Here is a 20,460-nt window from a genome sequence, read left to right on the forward strand (position 1 = left end):
AACCCATTGCCTGCCCCAGCTAGTGGCTACTAGAAGGAAAAGGAAAGATAGGTTCTCTTAAGTGTAAGATCAAGCACAGACAATAAGGAAAAAGAACTGGAAGACTGCAAAAGTAAAAAGTAGAAAAAGGAAAAGCAAAGTAGAAAGTCACTTTGCTTTAAACAAGTAAAGGTCTAGTCCAGGCTAGCAGCCCTTGCACATGCCAGATGGTGCTAACTTCCCTTTTGCCCTGGGCCTCTAAAACTTCTTAGCGCTGGTATTCAAACTTAAGGCTAGAAGCAGATCACTGAAGAAGACCATTCCTTTTCCAGTCATTTTAAGACTTCTTGACCAGAGAACATCTTTCCTACATGCTTAAAATCTTATAAGGATTCACAATTGAGCTTTAGCTTATGCCCTCCAGAACATGCAGGATTCAAGAGACCAAACCCATGGGCTGGCAAGTTTGTCATATGCTTCTTGAGATATTCACTGCTTTACAAGTGTGGTGAAGTGTACATTCTTCCATGGATGATAATCCCTTGCTTCTCAGGGAAAGATGGTGGGAAGACAGGTTTTGGCCTAACATGACCAGCTCTGCACACCTGACCAGGCAAAGCAGGCACAATCCCAAACCGCCTGCAAAGAGACGAGAACAGGCCAAAAAAGAAACCTTCACCAAAGAGCAATCTAGGAACAACGGATGGATCTATAGCTGGGTCATATCCACACTAGAAGCAAGAAGTTCTCAACAGTTTTTTCCCTTTCAGATTTTTCAAAAGGATAATGTAAAAATTAATGTCTGCTGAACTAGAGGCAAGGAGAACTGCAAGAAAGATGATGATGTGGCATAATGAGATTACAAACCAGACAACAATAAGTCTGCAGTGTAAGAAAGTTATATAACCATTTTCTGAGTTGCCTGTATCGACTCAGAAAGAAAGAAATCTAGTCTCCACCAAGAGAACATACTGCAGCAAGTCCCCTTGCTGATTTACGATGGCAGCGTTTACCTTTCCTTATAAGCCATCAGCGAGACAACCGTATATTGTATAAATACAGTGGGGACATGGATTAATTTAAACCTATCACATAATCTGATGAGATTTCCCTTGAGATCTCCTAACACTTTGCGGCACTGTGAGCCATTATTTCCATACTTATTGGAAATAACGTCTGAGCCCAGGCAAGGCACAATATTCCCACCGAGAGTTGTGATGACGGGAGTGGAATTAATTCTTATTGTCACTGTACACACGGAGGGTCTTTTTGGTACTATTAGCATGTACCCCAAATAGTATTTAAATCCATGATGATACAGTATACTATACAACAGTATCATTTGGGGCCTCCTCAGTTTGGATGTATGTTCCTTGCTACATATACTGAATGAAAGTCAGATTTCACCTGCATTTACATAAGCCTGATGCAGCTCCATCATCTTCAGCGGCTGAGATAATGACTCGTGCCATTATGTAATCGGAACTGGATCTGTCACATAACAGAAGTATTCAAGATCCTTTTAAGATGCAATTTATTACGGAGATAGACCTTAATCACAGTGATCTGTGATGCTGGTTGCTATAGTTCAGAAGATGAGCAAGAAGCTTTATTTTTCTAATTGCAATTTAATTCATTCACTCTTACTATGGAGTCACTTCTCTATTTTAAGTGTTCTCCTGGTGGTTGCTGTTACAAGATGTAGACAGATCCCTTTGTGCTTCACTGTGAAACTAGCTATGATGCCATCTTTGGATGTATTGAAGACTCATCTATATTAAAATAATTTTTAGATTTACAAGCCATTCTCCTGAAAACCTTTATCAAATATTTCTGTTTTACTTTTGCAAACAAACTTTTTTATTCCCTTTCCTGATTCATACAAGCATGTTTGTACCACTGCAATTTGTCACTACAGAAACAACTCCTCAGTCACCATAACTGATGTCACTGAATGAATCGCGTAAGAAAATCATGGAAATTAAAATCAACCAGCCACCCTTCTAAACAAATTCAGTACCAATTCTGAGCAACCTGGAAAGAAATTCAATTGAACATGATGACTTCATTTCAGTTTTCAAAATCACAGAGGTTTTTTAACCTTTTAGGTTACTCTGTGGGTGGAAGACACTAAGTAAAATCCAGTAAAATGGGCTCCAGCAAGCCCATCCTGTACCCAGCACCACACCTCACAATGAGATTGCTACAGCTTCAAACCCATCTCTGCCAAAGCTTTCCATAGGAAGCTGAGGCATGGCAGTCTTCTCCCTAAGGGCATGCTGAGACCTGACTTGTCCACTTAATTAGCCACTTAACCATCCCAGCCAAAAAGGCTGGACACACAGCTGCCCACAAACAGCCTGCCATTGCCCAGCAGCTTCGATTATGTTATATATATAATATCTACCTCCATTTTGTGGACAGAAAATAACCCTAGGCCAGAAATCTTTTCAGCTGTTCTGCCCTACCCATATCAATGCTACAGTGGTGTCTATTTTACGGATCAGTGTTGATTTTCATCCAGGATTCTATAAAGCTTTGGGGGGAAAACCCTGGAAAGGGAAAGAGTGATACCATTTCATAATCCAGGGCAGCCTTTTGAAGATTTACTCGTAACTCAAGTACAAATGCAGGATAACCACACTTTCATTCAAATAATATACTTCTGTATTTAGCAGGAAAGTAGATAAACCCATTTAGGATTTTGGCTAACTTACAAATTTCTTACATATATCTTATACCTACTTGTAAAACACAGCTAAAAATACCATTCCAAAGTGATTCTAACTTTAGAAATAATAATAAATCATATTTCCTATGTTATCTTGATGTCTTAAAGCTTTATAATGTTGTCACATTTTGCTTTAAAAGATAACCTCAACTTTATTTCTTAAATAGTATCGTCATAGACGCTGACTTAGATGCAGCCACTTTCATCACTATCACATGCGAAACCTCTGGGGGATTAAACTTCAGGAGACTCTCACAAAAAACAAGTGCCTCTTTTATAGCTTTGCTAATTAAATGTAATTAATTTACTAGCGACCTGGAATTGCAGGTATTATTAAAAAAAATAAAATCTCCAAACTCTTTTGCTTTGCATGTGGTAAGTGCTACAATCATTGTTCTTTTTTGGGGAAAATACAAACGAAATAATCTTAGGTGACAGTAAAGTTCATCGCAGCAGGTCGACTGAGATTGTCAGGATTCATTAGCATGTGTGTGAGTGGTAAATAATTGAGTTAATTTTAGGTTGAGTGACATATTTAGAAAACTCCAAATCACCTTATTCTGTGAATTTAATCAACCTTTGCTCTTCCCCAGATAGTTCAGCGTACATCTGCAATATTAAGTTGGAACTGACTCTTCACTCTGCCGCCCTTACAAATACTAGCAGGTTGCAAACTTTCAAAAGCATCAAACGTATTAAATGCTGGCCTCCAGCAAGGAGTTCCACACAAATAAAGCATCAGAATGACAGATAAAACAAAAATGAAAAGAAAAAAAACAAACAAGAAAGCTGAAGAGGAGGCTTTCTTTAATGGAAGTTTTAGCCAGATTTATGCTGAAATCTCAATTTGCTTTGTCTCTAGGAATTAAAATGCTCAAGTCCGCAAGATACCAATGCAGAAAGATTATTTCTCTGGAAGCTTTCCAGAAATGCAGCTCCTGCTCAAAAAATTTAGACAGTCCTCGAATGCTTCCTTGTGACACTCTGTTGGCCCAATTAAATCATGTTACAAAAGCAAAAAACTGTACTGCATGTGAATTTTCCAGCTTTGGCTTCTGAAAAACGCTATTTTCAAAGGTGGAAAACATCTTTTTCAAAGTTAGCGTTATTTGGAAATAAGTCACAATTCTTAGCTAATGTGAGCTATTAATTTATTTTTCATCAGATGTCTTCTGATCTCTTAGCAAAAAGTTTCTCTTCATTTCCAAAAGACGTTTTTTTAGCACAAGATTTGATATTGAACATGACAATATTTAGGTAACACAGTGAGCTTTTCTATGTAAAATGTAAGCTGTGAAGATATGAGCTTGGAAAAAGGGCAATTACTCTTCAGTTTCATACTTTGAATATGCAAACAAGTTTCTTGCAGATTACTGGCAGCTACAGCTTGGGCTCTGGCACTTAACTGTTAATAATACACAAAGCAATTAATGTAATTATAAATATGGAAAAGAAAAATAGCAACACTACTTACATTAGTTAGTTACTAGGAGGTAAAATACTTTGTCAGCTGTTACACAATACAAATTGCTGCAAAGCGTTTAATACAATTATAGTATGCATATATTCAAAGCACTACAGTTTATATTCTAGGTCTGTCCTCCTGGGATTAATTTATGATACTCTATGATGGGCATCTTGTCTTGACAAAATAATGATATTTCGTTCCCATGTTGCTACATTTGGCTGCCACACACTTTATATATGGGTAGGATTCCAGACCTAATCATTGTGCTGTGAATAGCATCACCGGGATGCATAGGGATGGGAAGCAAAAGGCCTGATTAGTGACTATACAGAAAGCACCACATGAGTGTGCACCTGCTTCTCCAATTCAGAAACATTTTCCTCAAGCGAACGCAGTAAAAAAGCATAGCAGAATCAACAGCAGATCATATCCACTTCTCCACTGTTGGCACTGGTTTCTTGAGTGTTCATATTAAAAAACCCGTTCAGACATTTACCATCTTCACGTGCATGGTATGTAGTGACAGGCAGCAACTCTGCAGTGGAGGTTCAAGAGGTCTACAGGAATGAACCTTGCAGGTGACAGCCTGCTAGGTGAACACTGTAAGGTGGATAAAACACACCATAAGGGGACTGCCACTTTCTTAAATACTCAAAAGTCATTAATCCATTTAAGAAGAAAGACTGCCTTTGTTTTCTTGCATTTGTAATTAAATTTGTGTCCAGAATTATCAGTATAAACAGCAATCATTCTTAAACAAGACTATGCCAAAGCTCCTTATTAGTGCTTTAAGTCTGACAGTCGAGTAACACATCACTGACATCCTCAATTAATAACACCATGTGTTACTCAGGAACATACGGCATGTGTAGCAGCGTGACTCAGCCACGACCATTCCAGTGAATCAGAAGACATTGCTCCCAGGTACCAAAGTGGCATCCTTGTAATCACCTATTGTAAACATGCATTTTCTAGCACTTGAAAGGGAGACAAACAGTGGCAACACCAAGCCAATTCAGAAAAGGGAAATAGTTTTAATGTGCAACTTCTTTGCATAACTTTGATAAATAGAAGGGACAACACAGCAGAGATGCACATTACTAAATACAATGCAGTGTGTAGATGGGGAAGCAAATTAAAAATTAACAGGGAACTGCTAAAAGCTGTCACTTTCTCTAACCAAACCAAATTGCTACTGCCCAGTCGCTACTGGCTGAAGCACAGTCCTGCTTTATGTCCCAGCTGCTCCATGGGACTGGTCCAAAGCTCACCAAGAACAACACAGTCCCTTTTGGATGAAGCCTCAATTAAGAGCAAGAACAGACAAAACATCTGCATGTAACTCCTGGCTCAGGGCTGGCTGACGGCTGTTACAATCCCAGTTTATTTGCTGGAGCAGCCTCAAGGCTGTTCTGACTCCCTTCCCATGGCCCTGAGGAGCAAACACAGTGGTTAGAGTCCACATTCACCTCTCCTCTGAATGGAGCTTTGTCACTCGAGTACTCCAGCAAGGAGCTGTTTGAGGAAACAGCCATTCAAACCTGGCACTGTCTCCTGCGGCGTACAACCTTTCTGGTTGTAAGAGGAGGAAAACAGCAACCCTGCACCTCTGGAGGGGTCTTGTGAGCCATACACACTTACAACCACCTTCCTCCCTGCTACATCAGGCTGTGCAACACCTTGGGTGACCCTGCACCCCAGCTGCTGGGGACAGCCAGGGGACTGTCACCCCTTGTTCATGTCCACTGCCACTGTTAATTGACAGTAATGCCCATGCAGCGGTGCTGAAGGGCCCTGTGTGAAAGCTTTGCCCTATGGATGGAGGAGACACAACCCTTCCAGCTGAACTTCCCAGCTTCTGCCTGCTTGTCACAATTTTACATTACTTTCCATGTTCAATGTTTCAGATTTGCATGTAGTTTAAAAAAAAAAATAAAAAAAAATATTGGAGCGTGCCACTTATTTCCCTGATGTTTCAGAACACAAATGTTGCAGTTCTGCTGTTTGGCATAGGCTGCCACAGATGGAAGACAGATATCTGGCTGCCAACATTTAAAGAGGACCAGATTTCTTCTTTAGAAATTTTATCTGTTTAGTACATGCAGACGTACAATCAGCCAGACCAACCCTTCTCTCCATAACAAGTGCATACACAAACAAACAAGGGAGACCATGGCCTGAATAGAATTCACACATGCAGAGACATCTGGGGTGCATTGGGACTGCCTTGATGGTTAGTTTTGGAAAGAAATGGGATAATATTTTCTAACCTGGCATGGAAAGCTCTGAACCTCGCACACCTTTCTGCCAAAAGGGATCTCATTTACTGAAAGAGAAGGAAAAGAAGATTACCCAGTAGCCATTTCAGCTAATGATGTCAGCCGGGAAGATTTGCTCTTTCTGAGTCCTTCAACCCATGCTGAATTTGGTGCATGCTTTTGCTAAATCTGCTGTGCTCCTTTCCTGGCTGATGGCTGCCTATTTACTCTGACCTCAAATCCTTCAGCTTACTCCCCCCAGAGCTACAGTCATTCTCTGCTATCCCGCCTGATCTTTCACAAAAGTTTCCACACTTTCCAGGCTCGTCACAACAACCCTTGGAGCATAAGCCAAAGCCAACTCGACACAACAGATTTGGGTTTTCTCTCGGAGGCACCCATATGCCTCAAAGACTGCAGTTCATCACCTACGCTTATCAAATGTTGCTGAGCACACTCAAGCGGAATGGCGCTTTTGCAAACAGGGCAGTGCTGCCTCTTCTTTTTCTTCATCCCCTTCCTTTTTTTCTTTTAAGGTAAAAAGTTGGTTAAAACAAGTCTGTTTGAGGTTAAGTTCACAATTTATGCTCAATGAGCTGTCTTGTACTGTGTCCAAAACCAGCACAGAAATATTGTCGCCTTTTCCTGGAATCCAGTGCACAGCCTGGGGAATGGGGCTTCCTTTTCTGCGCCTGCATTCCTTGAGCCTCAGTATTTCAGGGCTTGAAGATTTTTTTCCTTATGCAGAAGGGTGGTGCTACTGGGTGGTGCCTGCATGACCGTATGCATGCAGGGAGAAGCTTCCAGGAGCAACGGAAAGTAAGCTACACCATCGAAGTCCTACAGTGCTTACCCCTTTCTTCCTTTCTGCATGTCATCTTGGGAAAAATCCAGGGAGAAAATGAATGCTGACAGCTGACAGGCATTGGGCAGTGTCTTTAGGAAAGCAGGGAAACATGCCACCCCATGGACAAGGGCACAGGTGGTGGGAAGGGAGAGGATGGTTTGATCCCAGACGGGGATTAGAAGTCACACAGGTGAAGCAAGGCCACGTGCCCTACTAATAGCACCAGCTTCCTGCTCAAAATAAGAAGCAGCTTCACACATTTGTTCTCCAATTGGGTTCAGACATAAGCTGCAACACAGATGTTCACAGGGCAAAAAGGGGACACCCAGCAGAGCTGGCTGCAAAAGAAAATTTACAGGAATGACAGCAAGTTGCCTTTTACAGCAGGCTCTCTAGAGAGGCAGTAAAAGGGAAGCTCATTCTGCTATGATTTTTTTTCTGAAACTCTTCCTTGTATAAGATCCCACTGCTGCCAATCTCCAGAGACTGCAAATGAATTAAAAAGAGGAGGAAAAACCAAAAAATATGGGAAAGCAAAACAAAGGAGCAAAGGAGAAAACAAAACAGAACAAACAAGACCGAATAAATTATTCCCAAAAGGGGATTAGATGAAAATGAGACAAGGCACATCAATAGATATGAGAAGTATTAATGAAATGTAATCATCAGAAACAATGCTGAGATCTTTTCTACACACTCTGAAAGCACCATTAGACATAGGATCCTTTGACAGGCCAGAACACAGGTCTCAACATCCAGGAGATCCAGCAGCAGGACAATTACACATTAAGTGACCCAGGCAGGTACCTGATCCCATAGCTAAAATGGAGACAATTGGCTCTTCTTTTGCCAAACAGACCTGTAGGTCTTGGGACCTACAGGTAAAGCAGACTATGACAACATTTTTCATTCTGATTCTTAAAGAACCAGCAACTTATTGTGAAAACCCTTTTTTGTGGAGGGGTCCTCTACACAAAAAACTAGTCCTGGATTTTATTCGTAAGAATTCAACCTCTCCCACATTATAAATATCTCATACAGATCAAGGTAAGTTCAACTGTTACATCCATATATTCAAGAAACCTCTTCCTCTTTAGTGCTGAGACTGAAAAAATTGTCTAGGTCTATAAACTCTTACAAAAGAATAAAATATTCTTGTTTCTTTCTCCACTGCTAGGAGCTCAGCAGAGTTTCAAGCATCATAAAGTGTGACCTGACTTTTAAAAAAGAAATCACATAGAAATTGCTTTGTTATATGCAAGAATGTTTTTCTGAAATTGCCTGAATATTTTCTGTAAATGTTCCAAGTGAGATATTAGCTTCACTGAAATACTTGAGAAAATTTCCAGGAACTTCAATGTAACCAAGATTTCAACTTTTATGGCCATATTCTTCCAGTATTTAGTCACATTCATACCTTTACTATCTTTAGCAGTTGCAAAGAAAACCAAAGGAAACAGATGAAAAGCCAGTTACAGCACAGCCTGAAGTATTGGGGGATCAAGTGTACATCTACTTTTTCCAACACACTGATTTTACCTTCAAAATTTCTTACTTGTTCATGGAGACTCACCTTTTTGTTCAGTCTGAAGCTATATTTGTAAGTTTGGCTACACATTTCTCTCTGAGTAACTGTGAGCATCATACCCTTCCCAGCTTCTGCCATACAAATACCACATGTTCTACTGAAAATTCAGCCTGCAAAGATCCATCATACTGTCCCATTCGTGGCAGCTGAGATTTATCAAGAGCCTAAAGAAGTTCAGCATTAAACTGTCAACAAAACTCACACACACTCTAAATCATCCAATACAAAGCATGAATGTATCCATTACACATACCTATTTGTTGCAGATACTCTCCAAGTTTCAAGAAACATATAACCAAGAATTACATCAAGTTCAGAGTCCAAGATCTGAAAAAGAGATAATATATATTTGTAAAAGTCACTAAAAGTATATGGCGTAAGAATATAGAAGAAAAAAAACTACCGTGAAAAATTACTATTTTATAATGAGTTTATGAGATAGCCCTTCTAAAGTTGTGCATCACCTGAGAAATGTTGTGGGTAATAGCAATGATGGTATGATAATTTATAGGGTATTAAATTTAAGATATAGAATGTTGCATAGATTCTTAGGCAACTTCTACATGCAAGTTCAAAATTAGTAGAAAACTCTGAAAACACATCAAATTTTCAAATAGCAATTTTGCTACAACTATTTGTAATGAAAGAACAAACCCAACATAGTAAATATGCAAAACTCCCAGTGGCACATCAGAAAATATAAATGATTTAGGAAACCACAAGCATTCCTATGTACATTTAAGCAATATACTGCCTTTAGTTTGCAGCAAGACTGTGGCATGAATACGGAAACCACATGAAAAATCAAGGATATTTTTAGCACATTATCTCTTTATTGTCTAAAAACGCTGAACATGGCAGTTCTGCTACAGGTGTGAAATTCTAGGTGTACATTTTTGTAAGCATATGTATAACATCTAATCATCATTAGTCCCAGAATCTCTGTAAATTTTCTTGGTGATTGTCTTACAGTGACCCTAAGTGCAATGTATTTGATAAGTCTAATGTGCTTAAGAAAGCAAAAAGAAGGAAGAGGATGCATCAGGAGAAAGAAACTGCCTCTGTGGACCAAGGCAAGACACAAAGGAGGAAAAAAGAGATGAAAAAAATAGTTCATGAGTCCAAATGCACTTGGTCTGATCTTTGTTCTGGACAATGATTTCTGAGTCGACCACATCAGCTTCACCATTATGAGTACATGCTCTGTTGAGTATTCCTCTAGCACCATTAGCATTTCTGAATTCTGCAGCAGGAAAAACTGTTTCACACACTGCTGCCATACAGCCACAACTCTTAAAAAAATAATTGGCTTTTTCCTTTCCCCAGAGTTTTGCCTGAGCTTTTGCCTGCAGCTGCACTACTGGTGCCCACATGATTCCCAGTGTAGGCAAACTGAATCACCCCAGAAGAGTTGAGACAAATCAGTTACAGAACAGCCTATACCCATTTTGCATCAATGGTCACCTGGCTGGAAGCACCTATGTGCTCCAGCTGAAGAGCAAGCATGCTCTTCTTCAAAGCCTTGGCCCACCAAAGGAGTCCTAGACTCCCCCTGTTCCCTTCTGTGAGCTGGTAATTTTCAAGCAGAGATAAAATGTAAATATCTGCATGGATAATTATTTCACTGCTCATTTTTTGCAAGATAATCAGACAGAAAGATAAGGCTCGCTCTGAGAAACAGAAGCAGTAGAAATTTTTATGTAGCAACTGCATGAAAGATTCTGCCAATTCTTCTTACAAAAGCAACAGTTTGTTGATTTGTAGCTGCTGCCTACTTTCATGTGCAAGAACAACAACTGCAGAAATCCCTCACTGGTCTTCTCTACGTATTCTAAGGCAATCCCTATAAATATGACAACCTCTAGGATTATTTATCCTGGACTGTCATCGTTTAACCTCAGCAGGCAACTAAGTATCATGCAGCTGCCCGCTCACCCTCACCACCCTATGGATGGGGAGGAGAATCAGAAAAAAAGGTAAAATCCACGGGTTGAGATAAGAACAGTTTAATAATTGAAATAAAAATTAATAATAATAATAAGGAAGACAACAAAAAGAGAGAGAGATAAAACCCCAGACAGACAAGTGACACACAATACAATTGCTCACTACCTGCTGACTGATGTTCAGCCCATCCCCAAGCAGCAATCAGCGCCGCTCCGCCAACTGCTTGGAAGGCAGCTATGCTCACCACTACACCACCAATGCCTAAGGAGGCTTGTGTTTCCTTTTTAGTAGTTGGTGGAGACATAGTCCTTATTCTGTTGATCTCATCCATTGGGATATGATGATGTCCATCTTGCCATTTATTTTGTTCAGCAATGTCTATGGCTTGTCATAGGAGGCTCCATACAGCCACCCAAGCTATAAATAATTCATCCTTATGTTGTCAGTCCAGATCCACCTAAGCCACTTCAATTTTAGCAGCCTGATTCACTTGTCGGTTGTTTCGATGTTCTTCAGCGACAAGTCTTGGGTAGGCTCTCATCTACGTGAGGTACCTCCACAATCAGGTTCTCCTCTCAGGCAGCTGTATCTTGCTACAGTGCAGCAGCCCATATGGATTTATATGTGTGCTGCCAGTTGTTGCCATTCCTGCTGTTGATATCAGCTACAGACAAGCCAGGCTCAGAAGCCCAGATTCCACCACAGAGGCATGAGTAACACCTCTACACCTCTGCCCTTTGCACCTCCTACTCAATTCCCCAAGAGGTTTCCACAATAAGGCATAGAGAAATCACAAAGAGAATGCCACTGAAGTTAATGTGAAAATCTGTCAAATATTATCTCTAAAAGGAGTGGGAGCTATTTACTAGGTAATACCAATAAAAATCTGCAAGATCAGAGGTTGGCCAAAGTTTACCCTTTACCTTTGCGAGGTGTCCCTGCCCATGGCAGGGGGGTTGGAACTAGATGATCTTAAGGTCCTTTCCGACCCTAACTATTCTATGATTCTATGATTTTCTACAGTAATGTCCTCCATTTTTTCTGCATGTCCTTCTTCATCAGTTAGCCCTGTAACACCTTTTCCACATAGAATCACAAAATATCTCAAGTTGGAAGGGAGCCATAAGGATCATCAAGTCCAACTCCCTGCTCCTCGCAGGACTACCTAAAACTAAACTGTATGACTAAGAGCATCATCCAGATGCTCCATGAACTCTGATGGGCTTGGTGCCTTGACCACTTTCCCAGGGAGCCTGCTCCAGTGACCAACCACCATCCCAGTGAAGAACCTTTTCCTAGTGTCTAATCAGAACTTCCCCTGGTGCATTCCATTTCCTTGTGTCCTGTTGCCAGTCACCAAAGTGGAGGTCAGCACTCCCACCTCCACTGCCCATCTTGAGGCATTCTCTAGGCTATGCTCGCCCCTCTTACTTATCCTCCTCATCTCTGACCTGCTTTTATGGCTGCCTGTTTTACCTTCACTTGCAAGGACTCTACAGTTGACTACAAGCACTCCTTGAAGCCAACTGTTACCACACCTTTACAGGAGTTACCACCCACCTCTTGAGGCACATTTACCACCTAAATGCATGCTGTTCACTGGCTGTAACATCTTCAGCCAAGTGACCTTCACAACAGGTAGTAGATTCCAGGGAGTGAACTGTCAAGTCCAGCAAAACTTGTGTCATAAAGGTAACCTTCAAAACACCAACTGGGTGTAAAATTCTACTAATGCGATAAGGCATGAAATGATATTGCTCAAAGACAAGTCTCAAGGGATTGTTGACCTAAGAATTGCTTATGACATATTTATAGAGAAACATTATGAATTATTGCATGGCTGAGATAGCTCTGTGACAGAACGTTTGCAGCCAAAGATAAGAACAATCATATGTAAGTATAAGCACATGATTTGTGGTGCATCACATTAGCTGTGTTTATTTTAGAAATGGCCACCCATCTGACTGTTCCAAAAACCCTTAAGGAGTTGCTAAAAGATGCCAGGAAAAGTTTTTACTTGTAGCACACTTTCTATCTTTAATAACACCAGCTGTCGCTTTACAAATCATGCCCTTCACAGTTATCCCATATTCTGCAAACACCAAAAAAACCCCAAACCCTCCCACAGTTATTAACATCTGCTTCATTTACTGATTCTGACAAACTCAAGGACAAAGGCATGATTTAACAGATTGCTCTGTGTAAAGAAAGAACGTAGTCCACGAAAGGATTCATCAAATGCCCCGTCAGAAGGCTTTACAAAGCATAGCTTAATGAACGCATGCAAATTGCTATAATATATAAAATGCCTGATACCACTTCAACAAGTAATGTGCTTATGAAATCTGTGGAGAATGGTAAGATAGATCAATCTAATTTGTCTTTGAAATAAAGTGATTTGGTTTCCTCCAGATAATTTCAATCTCTTTTTTTTAATGCCTTGTGGCATGACAGCAATGCATTATGTACAATGAACCACTGCTTTAGACCCTAGAAGATGAGATTATTCAATAGAAAAAGCATTCAGCAACAGACAAACTGGAAGCACAGTGGTACACTTCAATATTTTCCTTCAATGTTTTGACATGCTGGCAATTTTAAAAAATTGTTATTTCCAAGCATTGCTGCATTTAAACAGCCCCTATTTTTTCCATTGTTGCTCGATGTGGTTTTGAAGCCTGAGTGTAAGTCAGGCTGATATTTACAGCATAAGGAACTGCACAGATATAAAAGCACATCAGAAAACAACATGCATCCAGGATGATCGCTGCTGTTGCTGTTTTCAACATTATTGATCTAGAGATCTGACCATCTGCTTTTCATCAAGATAAGGAAAGAATAGCTTATGAGCTAAAATGACTTTCAATAAAAAAACCCCAACATTTTCTACAGCATTTCCCCCCTGACAACTGAAATTTCTTTTCACCAACTTACTTAAATAAAAAACTAATGCATGTTCAGTGTTTTGTCAAAGAAGCTAAACCCCAAACTTCTCTAATTTTTTAATCAGAAAAAAACACATAGAAAAGAACATGGCATAGTAAGCGCATCGGAAACTAGAAGATGCAGAGTTTCTGGATCTTGGCTTTAGTATTTGGGCTGGGCATCTGGGAAAGAGAAAGAGGACTCTGAAATAGCATGATTGATGTCTTTTAAAAACCTTTTTTTCTCTGACAAGTTCTGTCAGAGGAGCCTAGGTACAGCTAGCGGTGCCTTGGTGCTCAGAGGGATTCTATCACCGTTTCTTCACTCTGTTTTTTCAGTAGAGGTGCTACTCACCCTTTAAAAATTGGTCAGCCCATCATACGTACTAACATAAAACTGATTCTTGATAATTTTCGACCACCTTACACCTTCAGCTCCCCAGTCATCCACAGACTATGGGTATAGAACACAAATTGTGTGGCCTCTTCATCTTCCCTTCAGTCGCATTCCTCTGGAGTCTGTGATGGACAAAGTCTGGGGTGCAGTTTGCCAGTTCTTTTACATGCCATTTATTAGGCCTTCAACTGTCCAGCTGGAGGGTGTCCATCCCATTCTACAGATTTCTAGTTTTCACAGGAAATCAAAAGAACTCTCACTCTGGGACCACAAAAGGAAAACACTTTTTAAGTAATACTTTCTTGGGTGGATCTTGGTTCCATTATGCTAGGAGAAGAATGCCCAGTGCAGTAGTCTAATAGATAAACAGTTTCAACTCTTATTTTATATCATCCATAACATGTTCCATGTTACTACAGAAGTAATTGCTGTTATTGTCAAAGCTAGACAAGTTTTGCTCAGTGCCTTAGGCAAAATGACTAAGTTGGGCAGTACTTGCTGCAGGATTCTCAAATCTCTGCATCATGGGACTGCAGTTTCTCATTAAGAATTAACTAAACTTTTAAATAAGAGTTCAGGTTGAAACACTATGTCAGAAATGTATTGTGATCTTCTCATTTTAAAGGCATTAACTTGTAAAATCCCTTCCATTCTGTTACACTGGATATTGTGCCAGGCACTGTGGAAAACATTTTTATTTCTCTGCGAATGAATACACATTAGAGTGAGTGTGTATAATATTTTCCTAGAATTGGGTTTGTATCTCTGAAAATTAAGGGGTCATATCTTTAACACTCTGTATCACTTTTAGATGCCAGTTAATGATATTTAACAAAGCAGGCTATTCTCATTTTTTCAAATTTGCAAGATGGTGGGTTCTCAGGCTTTGCATTCAGTCAAAGATTGAAATCTGGGAATAAATGAACATGATAAGCCTTTCTTTATTATACCTCATTTCTCAAAGTAACTCTTTCAGGTTCCATCATTACCATCCCTATTTTAAATCTGTTCTTTTTAACATAAATCTGCAAGTACAGAAAAATATCTCCCCTTTTGACTGTACATCCAGGCCAATAGATTCAGAGTCGATATAGTTAATAAAGGCAAATTGCAGAAGCTCCATCTCGCACCTCCTCTTTTATCTCCTAAGCCCATATGAAATTATACTAATTACCCTAAGTAAAATTAAACATTCTAACTGTTCCCTGAAATAGACAGGAAATTATTATTCTCGGGAGTCAATCTTCTTATAGATGCTTTAAGATGCAACATCTTACGAGGATGATAAGAGGGCTGGAGCACCTCCCATATGAAGACAGGCTGAGAAAGCTGGGGCTGTTCAGCCTGGAGAAGAGAAGGCTGCATGGAGACCTCATAGCAGCCTTCCAGTATCTGAAGGGGGTCTATAAGGATGCTGAGGAGGGACTCTTCCTTAGGGACTGTAGTGGTAGGACAAGGGGTAATGGGTTCAAACTTAAACAGGGGAAGTTTAGATGAGATATAAGGAAGAAGTTCTTTACAGTGAGGGTGGTGAAGCACTGGAATGGGTTGCCCAAGGAAGTTGTGAATGCTCCATCCCTGGTGGTGTTCAAGGCCAGGTTGGACAGAGCCTTGGGTGACATGGTTTGGTGTGAGGTGTCCCTGCCCATGGCAGGGGGGTTGGAACTGGATGATCTTAAGGTCCTTTCCAACCCAAACCAATCTATGATTCTATGACCTAATAGATTTCAGGGTTAAAAAGAGCCTCAGGGTAATAGGTTTAAGCTTCAACAGGGGAAGTTCAGGTTAGATATAAGGAAGTTCTTTACTGTGAGGATGGTGAGGCACTAGAACAGGTTGCCCAAAGAAGTGGTAAATGCACCACCTCTGGCAGTGTTCAAAGCCAGGCTGGACAGAGCCTTGGGCAACACGGTCTAGAGTGAGGTGTCCCTGCCCATGGCAGGGGGGTTGGAACTGGATGATCTTAAGGTCCTTTCCAACCCAAACCATTCTATGATTCTACGATTTCAGTTTTAGTCTAATAAACCAGCTTCAATAAAGTACATTAACCTGAACACTATCATTGGCAAAATTACAGTCACACTGTGTGCAATGGAGTGTGCTGCATGATGATGCAATAAAACATTTTTCTTAACCTGTTACTTTGGGTTTTTTTCTGTTGGGGACAAAAGTGTTTAAAGTCGGGGAGCATTGCTTTAATAAAATAGGTAGGAAGCAGAGCCAGTCCCCCCAGTCCCACATAGAGTCACAGAATCAACTAGGTTCCAGCACCTCAATGTCTTTCTTATAGTGAGAGGCCCAGAACTGAACACAGGATTCAAGGCGCAGCCTCACCAGTGCCAGTACAGGGGATGATCACTGCCCTGGCCCTGCTGGCCACACTATTTCTGATACAGGCCAGGATGCCATTGGCCTTCTTGGCTGTCTGGGCACAAGCTGGTTCATGTTCAGCAGCTGCCAATCAGCACCGCCAGGTCTTTTTCTGCTGAACAGCTTTCCAGCCATTCTTCCCCAAGCCTGTAGTTCCTACCTTCTAACAGATTCTTGCCACCCACAACAGTGAGGGTATTCACCTATCACTGTTACAGACAAAGTAACCTATACTGGACAGCAGCATAATCAATAACAACAAATGGTTCTGGGACTATCCTGAACTGACAGTGAAATAGACTAGAAAGTGAAATTCTTCCTTTTATTAGCTTCTTGGCAAGCTAGTACAAACCCATGTTCCCCATTGAACAAAGAAAAATGAGGAAGTCTGTAAGAACACAGACCTTTTCCTACTCAAATGAGGGCTGAAAATGCTGTCTTTCCCTGAGCTGTGGGAACATGAGAGAAAGGACTCACTGCTCTTAAGTCTGTCTCAAAAGTAGTGTCCAAGGTGCGAAGACTCCCAATCTGAAATATTTCCATGAAAGTACAAGGTATTGAGCAACTTTACTGTGACAAGCACTTCTGAAAGTGAAGGGTTTCACAATGTGGAGCCTACACTACCTTACTGCATCTCTACAGAGGGTCTGAGATATGCAGAAATGTGTTGCCATCATTGCAGTCTAGAGGTTAGAATGGAAACTCCATAAGGAAATAGATTTTTTTTTTTTCCTTTTCTTTTAAAAGCAAGGAAGAAGCACTAAGCTGCACTATTTAATCCCAGTGAAAGACTGAGTGAGCAGCTGAATGCAATAGATGCAACAAATCTCTAATCCTTCCCTTTTTCAACTACAGTGACAACCGTTGTGAAAACCCTGTTCAAATAATCACAAGGAATCTAAAAAGGGGTTCCAGTAAGTTGAATATAGATCACATTTTTCACAAGTAAGACCTATGAGGACAACATGGGTAAGGTCAGCATGCCCATGACATTTAGTTGTCCTGGAAGGTCCTTAAATAACATTTAGCACCACAATATCAGAAGATCATGATACCTCATTCCTGCATAAAAGGAGGAATCATTTAGAACTAGCCACCAGTAACATCCAGTCTCAGAAATCACAGATGAATCAAAAAGATCCACAGAAGAAACAAGAGGACCATCATGTCCTCCTTGAAATGGTCACCCATTGTAGCAGGGGCTAGCTGCAATCCACAGGTGTTTGTTCGCATTATTTTTAGCATTAACAGAAAGTAAGGCCAATGTTCCCTCTTGTCTCAGAAGCAAATATGGAAGGTGGAGCTGTGAAGAGGAGCAGGATCAAACAACTTGAGAGGAGCCTACGAAGCCTTTTTAATCAGTCAGTCATATCTCCTGCTAAAAGTGGAGGACAGGCACCAAGATGCCATTCCCTGAAGAGTCAGATATAATGAGGAAAATCTTATCAAGATAAGGATTATTAGCAGACAGGCTAGTGGCAGAATCAGTTCACCACAGTGATGATAAAACAGTATTAAGAAAGCCGAGCAATTTTAAGGAAAGGGAGCTAAAAATACCTGCCCAATGCACACTCCTCCAAGTCCTTCTCATTTTCACTATGGTGATTCTTCAAAGTTAACTGTCCAACAGACAACTCTGTACTCTGTCTGCTAGCGTCAAGATGAAGCATGGTAGGCTGTGGTAGGCCTGTAGTCTCCAAGGATTGTGAGTCTGTATGAATGATGAGGACAGCTGCATTTTGTTCCTGTTACTGTGTATTAGGAGCAGAACCCTGCTGCCTGGCAAGCTTTCAGCACAAGCTTCAGCTAGGAAATGTCTGGGTACACTGCTTGTGCTGTATTATTGAAAGAATACACTACTCAGAAGGACAAAATGAATCTTGTCTAGTTTTTTGATCTAGCTTTCTTCAGGAGGACCAACTACACAGTATCTGTTCCACAGACACATGTACACCACAGACACACACACACCACTTCCTAACAGCACCAATAAAAGACCCAGACCCATGTCCCAAATGGTTTTGGGGAAGGCAGCTGACATCCCCAACCCCAACGGTCTGGAAGCAGTAAGGAGTTTGTTAGACCGACCTCAGACTGGGACTTTCTGGCACCTGTTAGCAAACACGTGAGCAGTGGCCATTCTTCTTTCTAGCCCCTTCAGGAACACTATGACTTCATATTGCATGTTTAATTATTTTTTTTATTCACCTCTGTAAATGTTTTCATGCATTCTCACAAAAACTTCCCTAAATTTACCAAATTCTATGTTCCAGATATTTTGGTTTTCTACTCAAGTAATGCATTTGGAGTTTATTCCAGAACTTGACCTCTTGGGATGTTTGAAAAAATTATTTTAATTTTCAGTCTAAATTCATTCAGGACTAATTAATAAACATATTATCTTGTGCTGGTATTATCCTTCAATTTCAACAGCTCTCCTCCCTCCCCGATGTTTGCCCTTCAAAGGTATTTAGAACAAAGTTTTTTCCTGGATATTATACACACATTATAGAGAATGGAGGTTTAGCATCTTTTGTCACAAAGTCTGACAGAAGGTAACCATCCACTGGGAAAACATACTTATTTTTTTACTAATGAGGAAAAGGCAGACACTGATTTCTTTTCCTAGTTACTCCAATATAAACCAGGAATAATCATACCTGTACGGAGAGCAAACTATAACCTATAGCTAGCCAAGAGGCAAGAACTGCATATGAGCAGCATCTGCCTAGGGCTGCAGTGGGGACTGTGAGCACTAAGTTGCCAGTGGAGAACAAATACGTGGTAGAGCAGGAGATAGCAGTAGGCTTCTGTCATGTAAGAGCTATCATTAACTCTATCCCAGCCAAAACCAGAACACCATCATAGTTTAGTGTTGAATTCAATGCCAATCAAATATGTTTGGTATGGTGCATCAAGCCTGTCTGAGTGCCAAAACACCCTGATGCTGTTTCCAACCTGTGGTGGCATTGCCATGGACAGCAGTAAGACTTCTCACTTCTTGGACCATGATGTCTGAACATCTACAGACCCTATATTTAAATACTCAAGGAAGTCTGAGGTCCAGGACAGAGACCTGAGACAGAAAATATCTGTCTCTAGTGCTCAACTCCTCTCATCTTTATGTGTATATCTAGAACAGCTTAGACAAACTTTACCCAGCTACAGGGCCCAATGATCGTAAAAGGAATCTAGGGAGAGTAGCTTTGATGTAGGCAATCATGCAGTAGGTAACTCACGGTAGTTGAGGCAAATCTTACTGCTGAAGTCTGCCTCAGGAGAGACAGCATTTAGACAGATCTGAAGTCACAAACAGGAGTTCAAAGGATGGGTTTTCAACGGCACCATGATCTAATCTTTAAGTCTTTATTCAGTCCAGCCTTTTCTTGTTGAATTTTAAATAGAAGAAATAGAAGAATTTGAGATTTGGCTCAATGATAGCAGCAATAAAAGTCACCAGGAACACGAATTTATGAGAAAATATTAAAATAACTAAACATGCATAGCTTGACTAAAGCCACTATTGAAAGCTAAATACGATAATTATCTACAAGCTCTGGAAGGATACACACACTAAGGATTTTTTTAATAGGGATTTTCAGGAAACTATAGCTAAGAGTAATGTGATTATACTGAGCAAAGTAAAATTTAGGCTGACAGGGAAAAAATCCTAATAATGATATTCTATTGTAGAATAACCTTCCAAAGGAAATTGGCTGAAGTCCAATCACATCTAAGCCAACTGGACAAAGATCTGCAGAGAACAATCCTGCATTAGCTGCAAGATGGACTAGATGACTCAACAGCACTTTTTCATTTTTAAATTCCTATCATTCCACTGTATAAAATAATCCAATAAGCCAAAGGAAAGAGGGAAATAGGCTTAGCAACAAGGGCACAGCTGTCTCTTCTTCGAGGGCTGCACGCTGCAATCAGTGCGCCTTGTACTGA

At 40.5% G+C, this 20,460-nt stretch overlaps 1 protein-coding gene across 12 annotated transcripts in view; it reads right to left on the reverse strand.

Moving 5' to 3' along the window:
- ENOX1 (ecto-NOX disulfide-thiol exchanger 1) overlaps positions 1–20,460 on the reverse strand; it is a 376,319-nt gene that overhangs the window by 289,648 nt on the left and 66,211 nt on the right. For 11 of the 12 annotated variants that reach the window (XM_030473000.1, XM_030472916.1, XM_030472995.2 and 8 more), the window contains exon 2: positions 9,125–9,198. The gene's annotated coding sequence lies outside the window, so the exon portion shown is untranslated. Of the gene's footprint in view, positions 1–6,448; positions 6,505–9,124; positions 9,199–20,460 lie in introns of all 12 variants that reach the window. The other variant, XM_030472961.2, reaches the window with a different exon arrangement.

Source organism: Strigops habroptila, chromosome 2, assembly GCF_004027225.2.
Source record: "Strigops habroptila isolate Jane chromosome 2, bStrHab1.2.pri, whole genome shotgun sequence".
Taxonomy (NCBI): Eukaryota; Metazoa; Chordata; class Aves; order Psittaciformes; family Psittacidae; genus Strigops; species Strigops habroptila.